The 24,749-nt window shown below is 39.5% G+C and overlaps 1 protein-coding gene and 1 non-coding gene across 11 annotated transcripts in view; both read right to left on the bottom strand.

The window, feature by feature from the left end:
* Positions 1-24,749, bottom strand: part of ERC2 (ELKS/RAB6-interacting/CAST family member 2) — a 916,980-nt gene that overhangs the window by 313,018 nt on the left and 579,213 nt on the right. The window lies entirely within an intron of this gene.
* On the bottom strand, positions 9,380-9,545 carry LOC122910841. Its single transcript, XR_006385277.1, has one exon. It is a non-coding gene; the product is annotated as a U1 spliceosomal RNA (small nuclear RNA).

The following is a 24,749-nucleotide window of genomic DNA, read 5'->3' as shown; positions in this document are numbered from 1 at the left end:
GGGGTTGGGAGAAGGGGGGTAGGGTTATGGACATTGGGGAGGGTATGTGCTTTTGGGTAAATTGGAAGGGGTGGTGAACCATGAGAGACTATGGACTCTGAAAAACAGTCTGAGTCCAGTGCATGGAGCACTGGGTGTGGTGAAAAAATAATGAATACTGTTTTTCTGAAAATAAATAAATTGGAAAAAAAATATCTGGTATATTTATATAAAATCTCCAAACCCACATAGGACTGCTGGTTGTTCTCCAATAGCTTTTCTCCCCTTCTATACTTATGGAATTTTCACTGGCCTGTAGCCTTTCAGCTAATGTAGCTTTTCAGTGCCACAAACTGGATGTGGCCACACGACTAAGTTTTAGCCAAGGAAATGAGTGCAAGAGTGATATATGCAGCATCCAGACTGCTCCCTCGGAGGAAAGGAATATGTTCTTCGCTCGTCTCCTGTTCTTCTTCTACTTAAGACACAGACTGGACAGGGAGCTGGAGCAGCCATCCTGAACCACGAGATGGAAACCATCATGTGCTGAGGAGGGCAGTAAGATAAAAGCAATAAGAGAGAGGAAGCCTGGGTCTCTTTCACTGCCAAACCAGCAAGACAGTTCTCTGTGATCTAAATAGATTTTGTTTTTGTTTGCTATATAGACTTTGATGTAAGGAAGAAGTAAACTTGTATCTTATTTAAGCTACTAGATTTTGGGATCTCTCTGTTACAGCAGCCTCATCAGAATTTTAACTAATACATTAGATCATATGAGATTGATAATCAGGATAATGATATCAAATATACTGATGGAAAGGAGGATTTTATTTCATTACAACAAAATTTCTGGAAACACCTCCTCCAGCTACCACATGGTATAAATTCAAGGAGAGATCAAAGTGTCATTTATTGCCATACACTTAAAATCTAGAAAATTTAGTCAAGTTGGGCTGGCTCAATTATTACTTGCAGCTTCTTTCTGATGGCCTGAAATATTGTGCTTCAAATGTGGAATATTTTGGGGAAGGACTTCCCGATTATGAAAAGCACAAGTTCCTCTAGTCCCTTAATCCCACTTCAAAAATATGTGGCCCCAATACTTCAAGTCAGACCTGTTGGCTCCTTCCTTTGCAAAGACTAGTTGTTACCTTAAAATCACACTGAATCGTATCAGTTCTCTCCTCCCAATTTCCTTTCTTAATGCTTGGAGCCTCGTCATATCACAATGAAGTATTGTAAAAATATAGGACAACAAAAGTTTTCCTCTGGGTTTGGTAAATTGGAATGGGGTAAGGATTGTGCATTTACACCCAATTTACTTCAGACCATATTACCCATAGAATAACTCGTGAGTTCTCAGATAAAAGCAAATAAAGGAAACTATGCCAAAGTAAATGAACATTTTTCAATTCCTTTCATATATTAAATACTGATATATCCCCCCAGAAATATAAAAATACATAGCATCATAGTCTACCTTCACGTAAAATGCAGTATATACTCTCTTCCATCACGTTAGAATATGCCTCCTACCAGTATTTCTACTCCTGGGAATATAAGCAAGAGAAATGTGTGCAAATGTTCACCAAAACACAATTCAAACTATTCACAATAGTCCCTAGATGGAAACAGCCCAAATGTCCATGAAAAGCAGAATGGATAAAACAAACATTAAATACTCAAACAAGGGAATACTAAAAGGGAAAGAGATCGAATTGACTACAAGTACTCAAAACCATACGTCTCACAAAGAAGATGTTGCACACAAAAAAGGAAAAGAATGTATACTTTTTGATGCCACTAACATACAGTTCAAAGCCAGGCAAAATTAATCTATAGTGCTAGAAGTCAAATAGTCACCTTTGGGAGAATTACTGACTGGGAAGGAAATGGAAGACTTCTGATACACAACGTATTCTTCTTTTTGGTTTTTTGTTTTGTTTTGTTTTTGTTTCAAATATGGGTGCTGGTTTCATGTGTATGTTTACTTTATGAAAATTTACCAAGCAGAAATCACATGATTTGTATACTTTCAGGCAGGCATGCTATTCATCAATTTTTTTTAAAGATTTTTTTTCCCAATTTATTTATTTTCAGAAAAACAGTATTCATTATTTTTTCACCACACCCAGTGCTCCATGCAAGCCGTGCCCTCTATAATACCCACCACCTGGTACCCCAACCTCCCACCCCCCCGCCACTTCAAACCCCTCAGACTGTTTTTCAGAGTCCATAGTCTCTCATGGTTCACCTCCCCTTCCAATTTACCCAAATTCCCTACTCCTCTCTAACGCCCCTTGTCCTCCATGCTATTTGTTATGCTCCACAAATAAGTGAAACCATATGATAATTGACTCTCTCTGCTTGACTTATTTCACTCAGCATAATCTCTTCCAGTCTATTCATCAATTTTTAAGAAGTTTTTTTTTAAATACATGAATCCAAAATACCAAATTGGTTATAATACCAAAAGGAAAGTGAGAAGATTATTGCAAGCCATCATCTAAAACACTTCTGAGAATAAATACTATGGACATATCTATAAAAATGGGTAAGTTACCTCAAAGGAGCAGTAAGAAATGCTACAGAGAATAGGCAAAAATGGAAAAGCAGGTAGGACTACCTTCTAGGAAAGTCTGCTATCAACATATGGGTCTAATGCCAACAACATAAAATTTTAATATCAATTGTGTTACCTACAAGCAGCAATGTTTATTCTTTCACCATTTGGATGACTTAGAACCCATTTTTTTTTTTTTTTGCAGTGGATATTAAAAGAAGGTGACATGTATTTTATTCAGATTATCCGCAGAAAACCACATCTATTGGGCTTATCGATGCCCAGCACACTGCATTCAACTTATGTGCCAAGTGATGAAGATGACTCAGTTCACAGGAGCCCAGTTTAATTTCTCTACACAGCAGCCCCCTGTACTAAAGGTTATGCAAATAGAGCGAGCGGCTGGTGAAATTCAGGCTGCCTCTTTGGTGTTAAACACAAATCAATTTGGCATAGAAATGCCTCATCCTCTCTGTGTGTCTCTTCCCTCCCCTTCTTCTTCATGAGGCTCCAATTCCATCACCCCCACTTGGCTCATCCCTACAGCCTCCTAACTTGTACTGGTGTTTCGAACTGACTTTGGCTCCAATTAATCTTTCACGCTACAGAGCTACCCTCCTATTATGCTGTTAAAAGTATTGCACATTTCCCTCAGGCCCCAAATTCGCACTTCTAGTCTCACCTCCCCTGTACTCGCCCCTCTCTATCCTTGAAGCCCCAATAATTGCTTGCCCTTAGGACGACCTGCCATTCTCTACATTCACCACCTGTGTTTATATTTCTATGTCATGGGTCATATTGTCCGCTAAAAAGCAAATGTTCCTGTCCATTCCCTGATTATGGAAACCCTGCGTATGTTTCACGATTCAGATCAAACTGAATCTTCTTTATGACCCCCTTGCTGATCCCCCAGTTTGGGAAACCAAAACAAAACCAGAAACGATTTCCTTTTTTCATCAATACCTCATTCTTCTAAGTGTGCCCAGGTCTTTTTACTAAAATGTGGAGCTTTTGTGAGTGGATACTTTTTTTATTCATCTTTTTATTCCCTGAAGCACCTAGCACAGAGTTTCCTACATCTTAGGTACTTAGAAAAGAAATTTTAAAAGAAAGAAAGAAAGACAGAGAGAGATAGAAAGGAAGAAAGAAAGAAAGAGAGAGAGAGAGAGAAAGAAAGAGAGAAAGAAAGAGAGAGAGAAAGAAAAACAATGAGCACCTGTTGTGTGCCAGGTTCAGTGCTAGGTGAATCTGTGCGGTAGGCATGGTCACTCCCATTTTCTGTGGTCAAAGCTGAGGTCAAGAGATTAAGTAACTTGCCAGAGACCATGTGGTAATGAGAGATTGGAGATTAGAGCCCTGCACTGCCATCTGACTCAAGGTTCAGTCCCTCCCTCTGTGAACCAGTGTTCCTGTACAAAGGTATATGGCGCTGGACTAATCTAAATATGCAGGAAGTGCTGGCTCCCAAATTCCAGTTTCTCAAATGAGAAAATAGTTGATGTTTTCTCGAGTTATAACATTTTCACTTTGCTTTAGGCTAGTTCAAGTGTCATCCACTCCTTGGGTCTGTGGTCTTTTATTTGCTATCTGCCTGAGAATCTGTCCTCTTTACACACTTTTATTTTTGTTCCAGGGCTCATTTTGCCTAGAATTCAGCTCCCTGTCTTTTCTCAAATTCTGATGTAAGAGTTGGCATATATACCAGAAAGGTTCCGTATCCTCTCCACTGTCAGTCTTTCTACTCCCCTCTCAACAATGGTCTGTGCCTCTCTTCTTTATTTTGTACATTCTGATTACTTCAAATGTAAGCTTTCTCAAAGCCAATGACTGAGAAGGAAAAGGAGCCCACTGACTGGTCACTCACCACCATCAGAGATAATAGTGCTTCTGGGCAGCCTGAGATTCTAGCTGACTTCGTCAATGTGTCAACAAACCTCAGGACTACTCAGATAACCAAGGACTTACTCTTCACCTTGAAGACAACAGCAGTAACCAACTGTATTTGTTTCCCAGGGATGCCATAAAAAATTACCTCTGCAATGGCTTACAATGACAGAAATTTATTCTCTCCCAGTTCAGGAGGCCAAAAGCCTGAAATCAAAATATTAGCAGGGTTGGTTCTTGTGGAGACCCTGAGAAAAAAATCTATTTCATTCCTGTCTCCTAGTTTCTGGTGATGGCCGGACATCTTTGACATTCCTTGGCTTGCAGATGCATCACTCTAATTCTGCCTCCATCTTCATATGACCTTCTCCCTGGTGTTTCTTCTCCTTTTCTGTCTTTTATAAGAACACCAGTCATTGGATTAAGGGTGCACCCTGACCCAGAATGGTCTCATCTTGAGATCTTCAGCTAAGGGAAAGATGTAAAAACTCTTATCCCAAATAAATTCACATTCTGAGGTTCCAAGTGGATATATTGGTTGGGGGCCACTATTCAACTCAACACTGGTTGAAAGTTTACTATGTGCCAGGCACTATTTTAAATAATGTGTATTAAGTCATTTTATTTTCATAATAACTAGAAGAAGTAACCATCTTCCCATTTTACAGATGAAAAAGAGAAAGACCTAGAGAGGCCTCGTAGTTGTCCTAAGAACCCACAGGTTGTAAAAACTAGAATTAGTATTCTAAGTCAGGTAATTTGACTCAGGAATTCAGGTTCTTCACACCAGAGTCAACTGCCTCAGATGCATTTACCAGATTCAAAGTGCCTTAATTAACAGAGGGGACCACTTCTACAGATTGCTAATATAAGAGCATTAAAATCACATTGTTAATACAAGAGCCGTATACTAAACAATGTTGGGAAATACATAATGTATTCACTATTGCAGCTTACTTCCAATCATGACATCACCTAAGTGATCACAGAATTCTCTCCTGTGGAACCTGAAGATAGCTCAAATGTTCCAAATACTGCCTAGCTGGCAGTTCAAGGTGGCACTCAAAATGAAACCTCTTTGCCATCTTGGTTCTAGGATCTCTCATTACAATTTAAAAAAGAAAGAAAGAAAAAATGGAGAGAATGAAGGGATGAGGGGCTTGGTTTCCTTTGTCTCCTTCTAGCCTGCCTTTCCTTTGGACTTTTATCTGCCTTCCAACTCTGACAGTGCAAAACTGGATCAGATCAAACAGCATGGGGAGCCAGACAGAAGCCCAGGCTCAAAATCCAGATCCCACCAGACTTTGTTTGAAATTCAAAGACTGCAGGGGCTGCCAGCAAATTCTTGGAAAAGCTCTGGACTTTGGAAGAAACCGTGCTTCAACCTCTAAGAAAAAATGCTAGATAATGATTTTTTTAAGCCAACAACAGGGGCTGGTGTTGGGATGAAAATGCACGCGGTAACCGGACAGCAGGTGTACTGGACTGGAGGAGCCTCTGTGTGGCTTCCCCAGAGCCCAGGCTTCATTCTCAACATTTCCTATGATCAAGCTGCTCTTTACATAAACTTTGCTGCAGATAATGGCATTTGCTACAGCTCCTTAGAATCAATTCTTTCCCAGTTGTCTTTCACACACACACACACACACACACACACACGGGAATGCACTGAGAAAAGACATAATGTGTTCCAAGGAAACACTATTTTCAGGTTGTGTGCACAACTTAACACACCTGAGGATCTCCAGAACTCTATACTTTGCTTCACGCCATCATTATGCAAGGCACACCCATAACTAGACTCCAGAGCTTTGGGTTTAGACCATTTGTAGAGAATGTAGTATTTTCACTGGAAATTAGCTTCAGGTTTAACCTACTCATTTATTAAAACCTACTCCTTTATTAAGCAATGTTTAGTCTTCACTTAAAAATAACAGATATAGGGGCGCCTGGGTGGCTCCGTGGGATAAGCCTCTGCCTTCGGCTCAGGTCATGATCTCAGGGTTCTGGGATCGAGCCCTGCATTGGGCTCTCTGCTCAGCAGGAAGCCTGCTTCCCCCACCCCCCGACCCCTGCCGCCTGCCTCTCTGTCTACTTGTGATCTCTGTCTGTCAAATAAATAAATAAAATCTTAAAAAAAATTAACCGATATACCAGAATGTACTTTATAGTAATTACATCATAAGAAAAGTCACTGATAAAAATTATCCACTTTACTTCACAGATACGCATTTTTCATTGAAATACTACTCTCTCCTTTTTTCCGGTGAGAAAAGTAAGGTCCAAATTGATCACACTGCTTAAGGTCACACAGCTACTGAGCCATGGGACAGGGACAAGAACGAGGTCTCCTAGCTCCAGTTCTATTCCTCGCCACCTCAGTGTGGCCGCCCACCCTCACTCCAAGATAATCTGCACGGTAAAAAATCCTAAAAGAACCGCAGCAGCATGAATGAAGTTTTAAGGATATGGATGCCTTTGAATTCCCTACTTTTTATGGCTGAAGTCTCTGCATGACGTCAGAAATTCAGTCTGCATTTGTGTTTGTATTGAACCCCCAATATTTAATGTTCTGTTGAAGTAGTAACAAATTGATGATGGCATAGAAATTAATTTCAAAACTACTCAATAAAAGTGGGTCCTGAATTGTCCTCCAGATTTTTTTCCCTGTAAATGACTGACAAGTTCATGAAACCTTGACAAGATTTCTCAAACTCAGCACTATTGACATTGGACCTGGTAATTCTTTGTTATGGGGGCGTTCCTGGACATTGCAGGATGTTTGTTAGTGTCCTGGCCTCTTTCTTGTAGATGCCAGTACTATGCCCTCCTGTCCCTCCTCAGTTGTGACAACCAAAAATATGTCCCCAGTTATTGTCAAATGTTCCTGGAAGGACTTATAATAGTCCTTGGTTGAGAACTACTAAACTTTGGTAACAGCATACCCCTTGTCATTCATGAAATACAAAACATGAGGAATCCACTGCAGGCACATTAAAAGACAAATCTAGGAAGTTCTCAGAAAACATAAACTGATTTGTTATCATCTGATCTGCTTATATCAAATATTATTAGCATCGAATACATTATACTGTGTGAAATAAGCATATCACAGAAGGACAGAATGCCGTATGATTCTACTCATAGGAGGAACCAAGAGTAGTCAAATTCATAGAGACAGGAAGTAGAATGGTGGTTTCCAGGGACCAGGGTGAGAAGGAAGTGAGTTATTATTTAATGTTATAGAGATTCAGCATGGAAAGATGAAAGGTTTCTGAAAATGGGTGGTGGTGACGGCTGTACAACAATGTGACTGTACTTAATGTCACTGAACTGCATACTTAAAATGGTTAAAATGGTAAATTTTTTGTGTATTTTACTACAAAATTTTAAAAAATGGTTAAAATTCTTTTAAAAAAGTCATCACAAGGCCTAACTCCATAGAGCAAAAACACCTAGACATGCTTCAAAACTCCTGTATGAGAACCCTGGGTTTTTTTTATTATTGCCATTGTGTTTCTTCTTATTTGGGGGGAGGAGGGAGAGGGCTGTTTTGTTTTGAAAATAAACGCCATATCTAAGGAATGCAGAAACTAAGACAATCTTCCTCCTAATTCCTGACCAAGCTTTCCCAGCCAGAAGCAAGAGCAGCAAGCAGGGCTCTAGTGCCTTCTGCAGAGCACTGTATACGCATGCACCAGGCCACAGGCCCTCGGGGAGGCCCCCTGATTTAAGAGCCTTCTTTGTGTGAAACACAGCAAGTCCAGATCCCCGAAGGACTCAGCCTGTGGGCCACGTCAGCCCAGAGCCCTTGCAATTGCCAGGATGCTCTTGACAAAAGACGGTCTGGTACCAAGCGGCAAGGCCATTATTTTCATTTAAACCATACATGTCATGTCCTGTTTGTGAGAAACACGTTAAACAACTCAGAAACACATTCACCATGGGCTCCAAAGTGGGATTCACATTCCTATGGGCTGGCGTACTATAAACTGCAGGGGGAGGCTACTGGGGTGGTAGGACGGCTCATCCACCCTTGTTTTAACAGAGGGCCCCTCCCCAAAACTCAGCTGTCAATGAGGACCTTCTTTTCATTGTTTGATGGGAGTCTTACAATTTTCTTCAAGTGCCCAAAGCAAAAAAGCCAGGTTATCTATGGGAGCCCAGAACTTTGGATTCCTTTAAGATTCTCTCCTAGCAATTTTTATTTTCCTTAAAAAAAAAAAAAAAAAAGAATAAAAGAGTAAGAATCCAGCCCCCCAAAAAAGAATAAGAATTCAGCCCCCAAAAAATATCCCAGAAAAGATGACTTGCCCTATTTCCATCTAAATTATAACAGCAGATGATACATCTATCATGTCTGAAAGACATTTTGGAGATGTAAGCCACCCCTAATAAACCCAAAATCTGTTCTCCTAACCCACTCCATCACAAGAGCATCTTGGATGGAAATGCACTCACTTATAACACATAAGATGAGAAATACCTCATTCACCGATGAAAGAAATAACTAATAAACATGGAGAAAAATAATTCAATCAAGTGTAATTTCAACTTATCCTGCTGCTCACCTAGTTACCAAACATATAGTATTTATATGCAAAACTCAAAGAAATACATTAAAATTAGTACCCAACTCTAGGCCTTTGGCCAAGTCAAATAATAAACAGTGTAATAACTATGTCTGGTTTCATGCCATGACATTTCTTTAGGGGGGGAAAATTTATCATTTAAACTATACATATCACATCCTGTGTAAGTTTTTAAAAAACTGAACTATTTTCTTTAAATGTTTAAAGGTAGATTAACTATAAACAAAAACTGAATCAAACATAATCAAAGTCCTGTAGACTCCACGAAGACTATTTTGAAAGGAATCACATTGTTAGTTAGAACAAAGGTGGACCTAGCAGAATTCTTTTTTTTTTTTAATTTTAATTTTATTTTTTTTAACAGGGGAAAGCGCGAACCCAGTCCCCCACTACCACAAATTATGCAGTCGAGTTTCCCACATTTGGGGAAACCGCAGGGGTCAGCACATCCGGAGTGCAATGGATAAGCCTCGCCCTGGGAAAACCACCTCCGTGATCATGGTATCCCCCCTGCCAGGTAGCAGAATTCTTAAAAGCCAAAATAATACCTTTCCAATTGTGAAGGTGAATGCTAGAATGCCTTATTTTCCTTCCTCAAACTGACAGCTTTCTTGTTGAAGTATACAAAAGTTCTGCAGCAATTTCAATTTTACTCTGGCTTTGTGTAAAAAGATGTCCCCTGGCCTTTTAAATGCAAGTGGTCAGTAATAATGTACTCGGCCATCACCCCCAGCAGGCTGCAACATCCTGTTCTTGCCTCTCCGGCATGTCTGTCCAAGGAGAGATGGACATCACGCCTCTCAGAAAGATGAAGATCATGCTCTTCTTGGCATTACTAGAAAAGAACTTTATCTTTGCCTTACAAATGCAAGAGGATGTCTGTCATAGGCAGAACTGATTCTCCTGATATCAGTAATCAGCATCAAAACTGAACTTGGGCCTGTGGTTGGTTAATGCATTCTGGTATTTTGTGTGTGTGTGTCTTTGGATGTCAGCCTAAGAGAAGACCTGGTTGAGCCTAACACAGCTGTGATATTCTGTAACAGCTCTTTTGTTTGAGTGATCTTCTCTGCCATATTCCACCCAAAGAATGGCTTGAAAGAGAGGAAGACTAAAGAACTCACTCTCTGGCTCAGGAAGAATTTTGTGGCTCATTCAATACAGAACGCCATTTACTCTTTATCAGCTAATTCATTTAATTGGCATTGTGCTAAGTGCTGAAGATACAGCAAAGAATAAGGAAAAGTCCAGGTTTTCCCAGAGCTTACATTCAAACATAGGGACATTCTGAAGTGGACAATGAACAAATAAAGTACATGTAGACAGATATAGATGTATCCGCAGCAATTTCGATTTTACTTTGGCTTTATGTAAAAAGATGTCCCTGGCCATATATGACACATAAACAGTGGTGGTGAGTGTTACAAAGAAAAATACCTCTACCCTAGAGAAATGAAAACATATATCCACATAAAAACTTGTTCACAAATATTCATAGCATTATTCATAACAGCCAAAGGTGGAAACAACCCAAATGTCTATCAACCGATGAATGGATAAACAAAATGTGTTATATGACTCGATAGAATATTATTTGGCAATAAAAAGAAATGAAGTATTGATATATGTTACAATAAAGACGAACCTTGAAAACACCATGCTACAATGAAAAAAGCCAAACACAAAAGGCCACATAGCGTATGATTTCATTTATATGGAATACCCAGAACAGGCAAACCTACAGAGACAGAAAGTAGATTAGTGGCTGCCAGGGCCTGGGGAGAAAAGGTAATAGAGAGTGACTGTTTAATGAGCATGGGATTTTAGGGGTGGTGAAAATGTTCTGGAATTAGACAGTGGTCATGTTTATATAACACTGCAAATATACTGAAAATCACTGAATTGTATGCTTTACTTTGTTAAAATGTTGAATTTTTTGTTATGTGAATTTTATTTGAAGTTTTGAAATATTTTAAAATGTAGGAATAATAGAGCAGACTAAGAGTGCAGATAGTGCCAGAAAAAGTGCTATTCTAACTAATTTTATCAGAAACGTCTTCTTAGTTGACTCTCAAGCAGAAACTTGAATATAGTAAGGTTACATGCCAAGCAAATATTTGGGGCCTTTGTTCTCTGCTGTTTCTCTCTTTCTCTTCTTCTCCCTTTTTCCAACACAAGACTTTTCCTTTTAACCATTTTTAATTATAATATTATGTGACTGTCACCGCCATCTACTTCTAAAAAGTTTTCATTGCCTCAAACAGAAAAGTGCTATTTTTCTTTTAAGGCTACAATTGGGCCATTGATACAAAAAAACAAAACAAAACAAGAAAAATGGTTTTACAAGAAAAAAGGTGAGCAGGGTGTGTACTTATGTCACTGTTTTGTTTCTCTTCTGTTCAATAAATGATTAATGATGATGGTAGTGGGTTTAATATGGGATACTCTGCGGTGTTGAAAAAAAATGGTGGGGAGGTCAGGGAGAAAAGGATATCTGGAAAGATCAGCCTTTTTGTGGGAAAAGTCCTTCCCTCATCATGCAACATTTGATTTTCAAATATTTATTGACTCATGGAGACAGTGTGGACTCTCATGTCTGAAATATCCATGTGATGCCCCATATCTTACAGAATGAATAGCCACCCAACAAAATGCAGGTCTAAAAAATCAACCTCCCCCGTAAAAAATAATAAGAAGAAATTTTAAAAAATTAAAAATCCCAACTTCTGTTCCCTGAATAGTATATAACTTCGAAAAATATAACTGAACTATTTTTCCAAATTTTGGCATCAAATCATAATAATTCACAGAAAGGACAGTGCTTTTTTCACTTAAAACTAATTTGTAATATATGTATGTTCACATGCACACACATGCACACACACACAGTAAGTAAACCTCTACTTCAAAAAGCAAAGTCGTTACTTTAAAAGATAAAGAAATGTAAAGATGGCTAAAATTTTATTAGCTGAACTAATAAAAGTTGGTTCCTATTAAACATAGCATTCTCAGCTTTATTTTCTCATAATGTCATTCTTATTCTGGTCTGTAATCCAGTTTATGTATTATGTGTCTTTGGTATGAAGGAATTTAAATTTATAATGCTGGCAAGAGAAATGGATTTATACACTCAATAATATAAGCTCCTATTCAACATACTTAAACATACTTAAAACACTACTGATAGTCAGCTGCCATGAGGCAAACTGTGAGCTAAACAAGTCTTTGAGCAAAAATATTGAAAGGAGGCCGCAGCGCTTGTCACAGAAGCACACCGATGCTCACAACGAAACTGAAGATTGGCCTCTCAGTCCTATTGGAAAGCACCCCAGCTCCAACAAACAGTGTGTCCTATTTGAGAGTACTCTGATTCACAAAGTGAGACAGAACCCTTTCATTCAAAGAACAAATCTCCACATTATGCAACATGACAAAAATACTCTGCAATACAGCTAGGTCGAAAACACCAGAAATACAATTCCTGCATGTTCTCCTTTAAACCAGGAACATCGTATAGCGGTCAGGACAGGCAGAGTTTAGGCCAGCCTCACTACCATTCCGTGCTTCAGAGCTTAGCGGCTGGATCCTGATTTTCTGGCACGCAGGACTACATTCTCAATCCATCCACTTGCTGTGGCCCCAAACTGCTAGCTTTCCCACTGCCCTTCCATTCCCTCTGCCCAAACCAAGCTCCCCTGCTGGCTTTGCAAAGAACTAGCTTGCAGCTCTTATCGCCCCAAGGCGCTCTCAATGCCTTACTATGTTGCACCCAGCAACTCTACTACTAGTTGGACATGGCCATGCACTTCTTCCAACAAGTCCTCAAGCACTGACCACTCTCCAACTGCCTCGGTCTCTCTCACACTCTCTCTTCTGATTGTCCCTATTTTGAATGGAGACACTTGCCATTCTCTGGGGGTACACCTCCTGGGCTGCTGGAGTAAAGCTGCAGAACCTCTCAGCTGTGTGCTCACTGTGCTTCGCTCTACGGAGTTATTTCACCCATGAAATCATTTCTTTTTATTTTTCTCCCCTCTTCTTTTTCCCTTCCACCCCAGCCCCACTCCCACCCTTGGAGTAACTCGAAACTGTTTTAGAACACCTTCATTCCTGCAGAGCTTCAAACAGCTGTGCGGCAAGGTCTAGAAGTATAGGGGCTGCTGAAGCTGTCTTCGCTGTTGTCGGTGCCATTGGGGCAGGGTGTAGAATGACCTTAAGTCTCCAGGCTCCCTACAACGCCAGCCTAGCCAGGCTGCTCCTAATGAATAACAAATGGGCCTTCCCAATGCATTTGCTCAGGACAAGCTGCCATTACAAGCCCTTTTGTTTTTTTAATGTTGTGGTAATGTATCTTGCTTGGCTGGAAGTCATCTTTGAGAAGGTTACCACAGGTACGTGCACCCTTCCCTTGGACTCCTCTCCCACCAGCTCGCACCCCCACCACCATCCCCGCTATAAAGGAAGTCTGGTTAATGTGGACAATGCACTCCACACCTTTGTTCTGACCCGGGGAACCAGAAAATCCAGGACTCCACTCGTGGGCCTGCTTATCAGCTATAAATGCTCCCCACTTTGTAAGAGAAGTTTGGCAAAAGATGGTAGATCTTCAGCAAGGTTAAAGGACAAGTCACAGGGACTATAGGGGATAGCACTGTGCTTTGGAAATTGACTTGGAAATGGGGCAGGGAGAATGCCCTTTATCATGAAACTGAAAAATAAGATCTCAATTCAGAGTAGGAAAGGTTCTTTTCCAAGCCTCCTACTATTCATCTTCATTTCACAGATATTTAGAGCATGTATTATGTTGCTATGGACAATTAGCCTTTTATCCAATTTTACTTGAGAGTTTAACTCTCCCACCCGAAGGTTTTAATTACACCCTCAGCCCCATACTTAGGCCTCGGTTCCTGCAGCTGGAAATCTGCCCCAGTGATGTTATAACCTTGTTAATGTAACAAAAGAGGAGTTTACTTAAAACTGGACTGACTATGGACTTAAGCCAAATTTACTTGAAAGAGGAAAGAGTCTGTCAAAAATCCTATAGTAAACACGGCAAAGCAGTTCTTTCATTGCCTTCCCTTAATTCATAGCGACAAGCAATTTACATGTAAGTGGATTCATATGCTCTACCGAGAGGCCTCCTCTCCAAGCAGGGGTGGTGTGTGCTTCCCACCCCCCGCCCCTGCCTCCCCTTTTTCTTTTCTTGCCTCCCTTTTAGTTTCTTTCTTTCTTTCTTTCTTGGTATGTGGAGTAGGCTGTTCTCCTTAGTGAAACAGCATAAATCCACAATGTTTTAATCGCCCCAAAGCATAATTAGAGCCCTCTAAACATTTACCAGACCAGTCGCTCTGAATAAAGGCAGTTGAAATTTCCAAAAGCTACTCTTAGACCTGACTGTTGTCCTGTCAAATACACACTTTATATTCTGTTGAAGCCTGCTTATAAAGAACGAAAAACTCTCCTGCTAACGAGGTAAGAGTTGTAAGCTTTAAAGTGGAAGTTGTTGGTCACATACCAGAACCCACGTTTTTCTCTGTTGCCAAAATCCTGCAGGGCTTCTTACCTTCTGCTGTTAATTAGATTACCTTTTTTAAGTCCACACACTAACAGAAAACATACATTAGACTAAACAAGAAATGACAACAAGGAAGGGCTGAATGGAGAGCCTTCTGAGAAAACATGAAAGAAAAACATCATTCTTAATATCACTGGATAAAAAAAAAGAGAGACTGCAGGTAATTTCAGCCTGCAAGAGGCGGGGGAGGGATCCTTAACATTTTAGAAGCAAAGACCAAAAAATTCATTCCCCCCAAGTAGAACGCCAGGAAGGGGTTTACTTCAGTTACATTATTTTCAACTATGCTCTTTGACAAAATCCATCCATGGCAAACAATTGGCTAGCACTCAAGTTTCTTTCATGCGCACTGAACGTTTAATTAGTTCTAACTAGATCAAAAGTTGTTTTTCCCCCTTTTGGCATGTATCTGTATCATTTCTGTGCTATTTGGAAGCTGCTAGACATCAAAGGCAGATCCATCATTCTTGGGGAACCTCCATTCCTTGGAGGTGATTCTGATGTACCCCCTTCTTCCATGCTACCGGATGTCATGGCAGCCACAGGCCACTCTGGCAGGGCCTGGTGGCACCCCAAGCCATGTACACAGCTCCTTCTCACTCCTCTGAGAGCACCCAGCACCGAATGGACTAAGAATGCCCCTAGATAACCCCAAACAAACCATTACTATGTGGAATCACGGTAAATCCCTCAAAACGGAGAACCGGTGAAAAAAAATCTATGTCTGAGGGAATTCAGAACTTAGCATCATTTAGGTCATTAACACCCCATGATATAGGGACCTATTTCAAGTACTCCAAAGTTACCCTTTTTTTTCCTTTATTTTATTTTGGAGGGGGGGTTCCTTTTTGCTGTTCATGCCAAGACCTTTAGTTTTAGCTGGATTAGCAAATTAATAGAAATTAAATTAAACCAACTACCCACTAAGAGCCTTCTACTTAGAGGAGAGCTTTGAGATTATAAAGACACAGGCAGAAGGCAAAGGTTAGCATCCCAGCCCTCCTCCATGATAGCTGTATGGTTTAGGCAAGTTTACTTAGCCTCTTCGACCTTCAGTTTCCTTCTCTGTAACCTGGAAAGAATATCTTCTTCATCAAGTTGTACAAGGAGTAAGTAAGATGGAAAGCACTGAGCTCTGTACCTGTGTTCTGTAAGCCACATATGTTTAAAGGACATGCTCAGTAAGTGTTTGACACTGCTCTAATCCAAGTAACAACTATTTGTCAGAGATAGAATTGTAGTGTTGCTTGGTCTGGCTTTTTAACTATGAAGGTGAGGCTGTTTCAAGGTCCATTTTTTAATTTATAATATGTGCCAGGAACTCAACTAGGAGCTATTTACATAGACTATATCTTCATTTGTCAGAGTGGCACCATCTACGGGCTCTACATTCTAGCTTCTTCTGAAGAATATGAGAGAAGTTGTGTGCCCACCTCAAAGCTACTGACAGAGGCAAAGGTCCTTGGAACGCCATGTCCCTTCACACAGGTGAAGTTGTTTGGCATGTACCCTTCCTTCTGCTGGAACACAGATGTGATGGCTGGAGCAACAGCAGCAAGTTTACAACATGAAGACAAAAGCTGACCACGTCAAAGGTTAAGATAAGATGGCAATAGTAAAAATACCCTATCCTTTCTCCTCCTCCAAACTTACCTTATGTGAAAAAACGAATTATTCAATTTGGGAGTATTCTGTTGGAGCAGGCAAGTACAACTGCAGCTGTTACCTACCCCTGATTTCTCTTTGGCTTAGAAGATGTGGCTACGTAGAAAAGAGGATTTCTGGGCACCTGCACATTTGCCTGGGCCTATTTAAGGAAGGATTATATGGCAACCTGAGATGCATAATATCTGCTGCCCAAACTTGTCACATTTCCCTTTCTAGCGGCCCCACCACATGCTGCAGGATCACACAACACAATTACTAAATCATAGTTTTATCACTGTCTGTGATAGTTTGGCTTCCCTTGGGTTCCAAAATATTATGTTTAAAAATATCCATACTTGCCCTTGGTTGTGTTCCAAAAAGAAAAGACATTACTGGCGAGCATGTGCCTTCCTAAGAAGCACTGACGAGAGTACATCTTGAAGTGAGCACATTAATGGGTGTCCTTTAAACCCTCCACTTCCCATTTTCCCATTAGAGCCTCCTTAATTTAGCACCCCAGGATTCTACTTAAATTACCTTCTTAGTCAGGATTAGGGGAGCAAAAGGAGACCACAGGGCCCTGACCCTGACAGTTCAAATTGTCAGCGCCAAAAGACTGACACACTTTTCTCCCCACTAATCCCACATTGCATGGCATGGTCTCAATTTTGGAGAAATCCGAATGCTTATACACTTAGCCAATTCCCAAGTGATTCAGATAAACTTAGTACCAAATAAGTGAGGCATTTATGTATCTTGAATATCTCTACTTGCTCAATGCCAGGCCCTCAATATTTCGATAATGTGATGACAGGAAGAACACAGAGAACAAAAAGTGAAAGCAAAGAAAATAATCTAAGTACATGGGAAAACGATGAGCCTCTAGAATTTATTTTGTATATTTGAGAGGAAATATATGTTCATAATGCAATTTTCAAAATGTAGATTTTAGAGACAAGATTGGTTTTCCTTCCCTTTTTTGAGGAAACCAAAGTAGATTTGGGCTCAGAATATTCAAGGGCAATTTCTAAAAGCCACTCGGAATTGTCTTCTTCCTGAATCTGCCAAAAAAAACTGCTCCAAAAAGAACTTTCTGTCTGTAGCAGTGCAGTCAAATAGAAATATAATATAAGCAAAATTTTCTAATAGCCACATTTAATATGTAAGAAAATATAAGTGAAATTAATATTAATATTTTTATTTAAGCCAATATATCTAAAATATTATTACTTGAATATATAATCAATATAAAATGTATTAGAGATAGTTTATATACTTTTTTTTTCACACAAATGTGTTTTTGAAATCAGGTATCTATTTTATACTCAAAGCACACCTCAGTTGGACCCAGTCACATTTCAAATGCTCAATAGCCACATAAGGTTCATGGCTCCTGTACTGGACACTAGTCTATAGCACTTATCCTGTAAACACACAAGCACATGGTCAATGGCCCAAAGACTGTCATTACAGCAGAGTAACATGTATATTTTTTTGACCCCTCATGCCCATCCCATACAATTAGTGAAGGGAGGGAGGAGATGTAAATTAGCATAGCCATTGTATAGCTTAATCCAGATGAAACTGCTGAGATGCAACCATTCTTAACCTATAAATATGGCAATTTCATCTGGTTCAACTTAATATTTTAACCCAAAGAGCTCATGAGAGGATTCATGGTGAGATTCAGAACTTAGGCTTGCAGCAAGCCTCCAATAAAATCACTGTCTTGAGTGGTCACTGATTGCAGAAGTATAGGCCAATGACATTTCAGGTCCAAGTGCAGCAATTCATCAGCTGCTAAGTTGTTTCCTCTTTTCTTGGCCAAACACAGTTCCTACAAACCTGGCTGAAAGATAATATTTGGTCAAAAAGTAAGGCAGTGGCCACTGATAAGTGTTACTGGCGACCATGCACAGCTCAAGGCCTATGGCTGCAGACTCCTGGAAGCATATCACTTAGAAGCCTCAGAAGCTCCTCAAACTCAGTCTTTGCAAAACCATAACCTCCAAAACCACCACCATCACCATCGTCGTCATCATTGGTACCATCATAATCACCATCATTGTCTTCACCACTACTGTCACCAACACCATGACCATTACCACTGGGTCATCACCACCCCAATAATCACGGTCATCATCATCATCATCCATCATCACTACCAAGAGCATTATCACCATCATCACCAGGCCTATCTATATAAGTCCTTACTTAGTTCCTTTACCCACTTCCCTAAGACATCTTCACTCTTTCACCCAGGGAACTCCTATTCAATCTTTAAGACCTCGTTTAAATATCACCATCAGAGTTCTTCTCACCTCACAGGCTAAATGAATTGCTCTCTCACTTCTGTGGAACCACTGAAAAAGTCCTTTGTCTCGGTTATAACATAATGACACAATTATGCCATCTTCTCTCCCAACTTTCAGTTCCTAGCACTGGGTCAGGTACTAACTCTAAGATTCAAAATAAATATAAATTGGTTGAATTCAGATGAATTACATTACAATACAAGGGCATTCACTATGTAGACATTCCCTGGATGCTGAGCTAAAAAATGATTTTGAACCTGTAATCTGATATTTCCAATCATTCTATATATATTTTGTCTTCAGACAGATTGTAAATAAATATTGTAAATAAATATGGACATGGGCCATAACTTCTGTGTCTTTGTAGATTTCACAGTACTGTGCAGAGTCCCCCATTTTTAATAGCTTTATAAATATAATTCACATATCATACAGTTCACTCATTTAAAGTGTATAGTTAAAAGGGTTTCTGTATATTCAGTTGTGAAACTATCACAGTCAAATCTTAGAAAATTTTCATTATTCCCAACCAAAATGCGTACCATTACCAGTCACCTTTCATCTCTTCTCCTAACCTTGGGCTACTATGAAACTAATTTCTACCTCTGTGTATTTGCCTATTTGCATATAGACTGGATCATACAATATGCAATCTTTTGTGACTAACTTGTTTTATTTAGGATGATGTCTTCGAGGCTCTTCCATGTTGTAGCATCCATCAGTACTTCATTTATTTTTATTGTCAAATATCATCCCATCTATGGATATACCTCATTTTGTGGATCCATTCATCAACAATCCACCCATTTGGGTTGTTTCCACTTTTATCATATTATGCATAAGGTAGCTATGGATAATAATATACAATTTTTTAATAGATGTATGTTTTCATTTCTTCTGGGTATTTACCTCGGAGTGGAATATGGATGTCTGTCATATGGAAACTGTGTGTTTAACATTTGAAGGAATTACCAAACTGTTTTCCAAAGTGGCTGTACCACTCTACAATCCCATCAGCAATGTGTGAGGCTTTCAGGTTCTCCACATCCTCAGCAACACTTGTTATTGTCTGTTACATTAGTTATCCTTGTGAGTATGAAATGATAGCTCACTGAAGTTTTGATTTATATTTCCCTAAGTTTAATGATGTTGAGCTTCTTTTCATTCATTTAATGACAATTTGTTTATCTTCTTTGGAGATATGTCTATTCAAATCCCTTGCTTTTTTCTGATTGGGTTATTTGAATTTTTATTAAGTTGTACAAGTTCTTTATATATTCTGTATATACAAGTCCCTTATGAGATATGATAGCAAATATTTTCTCCCATTTTGCAGATTGTCTTTTCTTGATGGTGTTCTCTGAAGCACAATAGTTTTTCATTTTGACGAAGTCCAATTTATCTATTCCTTTTTTAGTTGCTTGTAGTTTTGGTGTCATATTTAAAAAGGCTTTGTCTAACAAAAGGTCACAAAGATTTATACCTATGTTTTATTGTAGGAAATGTTACAGTTTTAACTCTTACATTTAGATACGTGATCCATTTTGAGTTAATTTTTGTATATGGTATGAAAGAGCCTTTCACACAGCTTAGGGGTTTTGGAAATAAATAGTCCACGCATTTTCTTTTTATGGATCTCATAACACATTACCAATAGTTCCTCTTCAATGGCAATTAACTCAAGTTTGCTTTCTCATGAGAATTTTATAGAGACCTGGCATTCAAGATGTTCGAAGAATTTTGTACAGGAAGAATCTAAGAAAGCTAAAAAGATTATTCATCATTGAAACATGGATAATCTTGGTAAAATTCCTCAAATTTTGATTTTATATAGTCCTTTGATATTTTCCTTTCATTGTCTTGAGTGATTTCTATATTCTGAATACTGAAAATTCAGTAGATGTTTATGGTTTCTTGGTTTTTAGTGTTGTTTCTTCTCCTTCTTTATCTCCCTCCCTACCTCCCTCAGTTCCTTCCTTCTTCCCTTCCTTCCATTCTCTTTCCTCCTTGCCTTTTTCATCCATCCTTCCTTCTTCCTTCTCTCCTTCCCTCTCCCCTTCCTTCCTTCCTCTCTGCTTTCCAACTAAAGTGTAATCTCACTGAAAATACCTTCTACAGATCTTGATTGTTTTCAGAAACATTTATCAGCGACAACCCCCCACCCCATGCCACACACAGTGCCTAGATAGGCCCTGGCAATAAGTGTTTAAGGGTTTAATTTGAACGGTCAAATCCTATCCCTGAGTTCCAAACCAAACTATAAGGATTCCCTTCACCACAATGACTGTACACACACTGTTCTATCCATTATCAATTAAAAAACATTTATTTTATAATAATTGAACAAAAAGCATTACTCCATGTAAATGAAAAATATCAAGAGAAAAAATAATAACTGTACAATCATGACATGTAAATTCATGCATAGGACTAGGAAAGACTAGGAAAAAAAGATAATTCAAAATGTCAAGGCTTTTCCTTGAGCAAATTATTTCTTTTTTCTGTTAGCCAACATTTGTCATAATATGCACATTTAATTTCTATTTTTTAAAAAAGAGCTCTCTTTAAAAAATTATTTATTCTTGATTTTTCAGATATAAGAGGGATGTAACATCATTGCTACCAATCACTTGAAAATGTTATATAAGAGAAAGCATTTTTATAATTACAAAGTCTTATACAAATATGACTTACTACTATTATGTTGAATAATAATAATATAATATAATTCAATCTGTTATACTGTTAAAATATCAAGCACTTATAGAATTTTTGGTCATTTAGCACAGATAATCTTCTGTATTCATTTGGTATGATGATAACATACCTCCTTCTCCCCTGCCTTACCGATCATGGGTGCATTTCTACATACTAAAGATTAATTTACTAGCTCCTAAACCTTTAAATGAAGTAAACTCTACACCTTTAGGGCTTATCAGGAAGCACATGAGTTGTGTGTGGAGGCCATGCACAAACACATGTGCAGAGTCAAGCTCTGCATCTCCAACAGGCAGGCGTTGCTCCTGCTCATAGGGCAAGATGGCCATAATATAACCTGTGTCTAAGACGCTGGAATCCAGCAGATGTTCATGCATCTTTTTCAGTTTGTTGGCTGGATTTAAGAACCCTGGAACCTGTAGGTGATTAGTTCTGCTCTGGGTGCCACTGAGGCCCAGGGGAATGATGCTAAGAGGGTTTCAGGAGACAAGGGCATAATTCAGTCAGCCTACAAAAAAAGGAAAAAAGCAATCTTGGCAACAGAAGCCTGCCTGCCTTCCCTCTCAGATGATTTTGGAGAGCCCTTGTTCTTTGGACTTTGACGTCAGAGGCCGAAGCTTTCCTGGTCCTTCACTGGCTGATGCTCAATAAAAACACCATCCCATTCCATCATTTTGATCATCATTATTTCCTCAGTTAATAAAACTTAAAGAAAGCATGTTTTCAGAGATAGCTGCTAAGGGGCAGAGGCCCATTTTGGCTGAGGTCAGCCTTGGCAGAAGTAAACTTTTTTTTTCCTAAGGTTTTATGTTCTTTTGGTAAAATCATATTGTTTCAAAAATTAAAATAATAGGGGCGCCTGGGTGGCTCAGTGGGTTAAAGCCTCTGCCTTCGGCTCGGGTCATGATCCTGGAGTCCCGGGATCGAGTCCCGCATCGGGCTCTCTGCTCGGTGGGGAAACTGCTTCCCCCTCTCTCTCTCTGCCTGCCTCTCTGCCTACTTGTAATCTGTCTGTCAAATAAATTAAAAAAAATAAAATAATAAAACATTAGTTATGCAATGGAAAGTGGTTCAAGTTTGCTGCCACAAATTTTCATGTATACACTTTTAGTTGCATTAAAAGCTACACTCCAAGCTGGTGTTTTAAATATTTTTTAAACTCAATATCTCCCTGAAAAATTCCAGACCAATTCTGGGAGTTTCTTTCATTGTGTATTTTATTTTTTAAAATCCTGTCTTATTATAAATATATAAATTATTACTAATACCATCATCAAGGAAGGGCAAGGCTAAAAATTTCATATCCAATTACAGCTGACCAGTATGAAGGTAAACCATATGACAACACACTGTGGACACAGCATCTCTAATGGTAGCTTGAAAAAAATGACTTAGGTTAGTAACGAACTTTCAATGGCCACATGTTAAGAAGAAGGTGAGAATAAAGGGAAGGGGGGGCTCTATATCCCTGATGGAAGGACGCTATTTGTTTTGAGGCAAGGATAAGGCTAGGAGTTGAGGATGTTGTGGTGGAAGATATGCTATCATTGCATCCTTATGGGAGTGATAATTTTGAACCCCTTCCCCCCATATAAATGAGCACTTCCAAGAGAATCTCCCAGAGCTGCTTTGGAACAGAATCCAATATGTTCAACTATTGAGTTGTTTTTATTGGTCATTTGAATATTGTATTTGATTGTGAGTCCCCTATGAAACACTCCTCCCTTCCCCCTTCTGGATCCCTTAGGTCTTGTGTGCACTGTTCCTCCCAATCCCCATGCTTCCTCCCAATCTGGATTAGATGTCCCAATACCCCCAGGACCTTCCTTATCAGAGTACTTACTCCATCTTTCCATCTTCCTCATTAGTATGTGAGTTCTCCCAGGCAAGGACCATGTCACTAGGGCCAGACTCAGTGCCCAGCCCATAGATAATGTCCAGTGACTAATTGTGGAAGGCATATATATATATATATAAAGAATACCCAAAAAAGATGGATTAGAATAGTGAGGGCCCTCTAAAGCTGTTACAAGGGGCGCCTGGGTGGCTCAGTGGGTTAAGCCTTTGCCTTCGGCTCAGGTCATGATCCCAGGGTCCTGGGATCAAGGCCTGCATTGGGCTCTCTGCTCAGTGGGGAGCCTGCTTCCCCCCCCTCTCTTCCTACTTGTGATCTCTCTTTCTCTGTCAAATAGATGAATAAAATCTTTTAAAAAAAATAAAGGTATGAGAGAGAAGACAGGAGAATAGCTTTAAATACTCAAAGACTATAAAGATGGATTAAATACCTAAGTGGCCTCAAAAAGCAAAATGTAAAAGAACCAAGAGCAAGAGGATAAAATGAAAAAGAAAGTTATTACAGTGGAACAAAGACAAACATTTTAAGAAAGAGTTCTCTGAAAAGAGAATGAGTTTCCTTAGAACACTCATGTAGATTTATTAAGACTTACTAAGTAGTATAACAGTTGTATAGGTATTAACCCATTTAACCATCAGAGAAACCCCATAAGGAAGGCAATATCATCTCTATATTTGATCAAGGTCACAGTGCAAGCAGAGTGAGTGGTAGGGGGCAAGATCAAACCTAAGTCATCTGACCCTTCAAAGTCCAGGTGCTTGGCCCTTATGCTAATGCATTCCTCATCATCTTTTGATGCTGGGCAGATGCTAAAGGACCCCTTCCCAGAGATGATACAGAGGAGTCAGGGCGCACCACCAGAAGAGATAACAGGCTAGATGATATTAAACAGTTTGTTTCCATGACAACACTTGTTGTCACCACTTGGTCTTGCTTGGCTCAAAGTCAACAAAATGTAATGGACATAAAGTCTGTCAACCAAAATGTAGTGGACATAAAGTCTGTTTTCATGTGGGACCCTAGCTTTCACATTTCTCCACCCTTTTGGAACACATTTTCTCCCTGCCTTCTATTGCAGCCAGCATTAGAATGCTGCCAAATCCCTGGCCCAGCTGTCATGACTCCTTGAGTCATTCCCCCCTAGAGCAACCAGATGTGAGTGCCAAGCCCAAGACAAAAATCTGGCTCAACATAATGATGTCACATTGTTACCTAGTAGAGGGAGAGAAGGGCACAGAGGATATTTGGATACAGAAGCTATCTCACTGCTCCCTCGAATCACCAAGGTTGGATGTACAATAGATATTCCACCGGTCAAAACATCAAGACTAAGCTAAGCTCCTGGAAATCAGGGACTAGGTCTGAGTCATGACTGGATCAGCATCTAGCACAGTGGGAGGTCTATAGTTATTGGTCAATAAATGATGGTTGAATGACGGTTGGTGCTTGAACATCATAGGGGCTAAAGCACCAACTCCCTGAAGAGTCAAAAATCCATGTGCCACTTTTGACTCCCCCAAAACTTAACAACTATTAGCTCACTGTTGACTGGAAGCCTTTCTGACAACATAAACAGTCAATTAATGCATATTTTCTGTTTTATGTATTATATGCTATATTC

This window comes from Neovison vison, chromosome 6 (assembly GCF_020171115.1).
Source record: "Neovison vison isolate M4711 chromosome 6, ASM_NN_V1, whole genome shotgun sequence".
Taxonomy (NCBI): domain Eukaryota; kingdom Metazoa; phylum Chordata; class Mammalia; order Carnivora; family Mustelidae; genus Neogale; species Neogale vison.
Note: the sequence above shows the minus strand (reverse complement) of the source record. Positions and strands in the feature narration are given on the sequence as shown.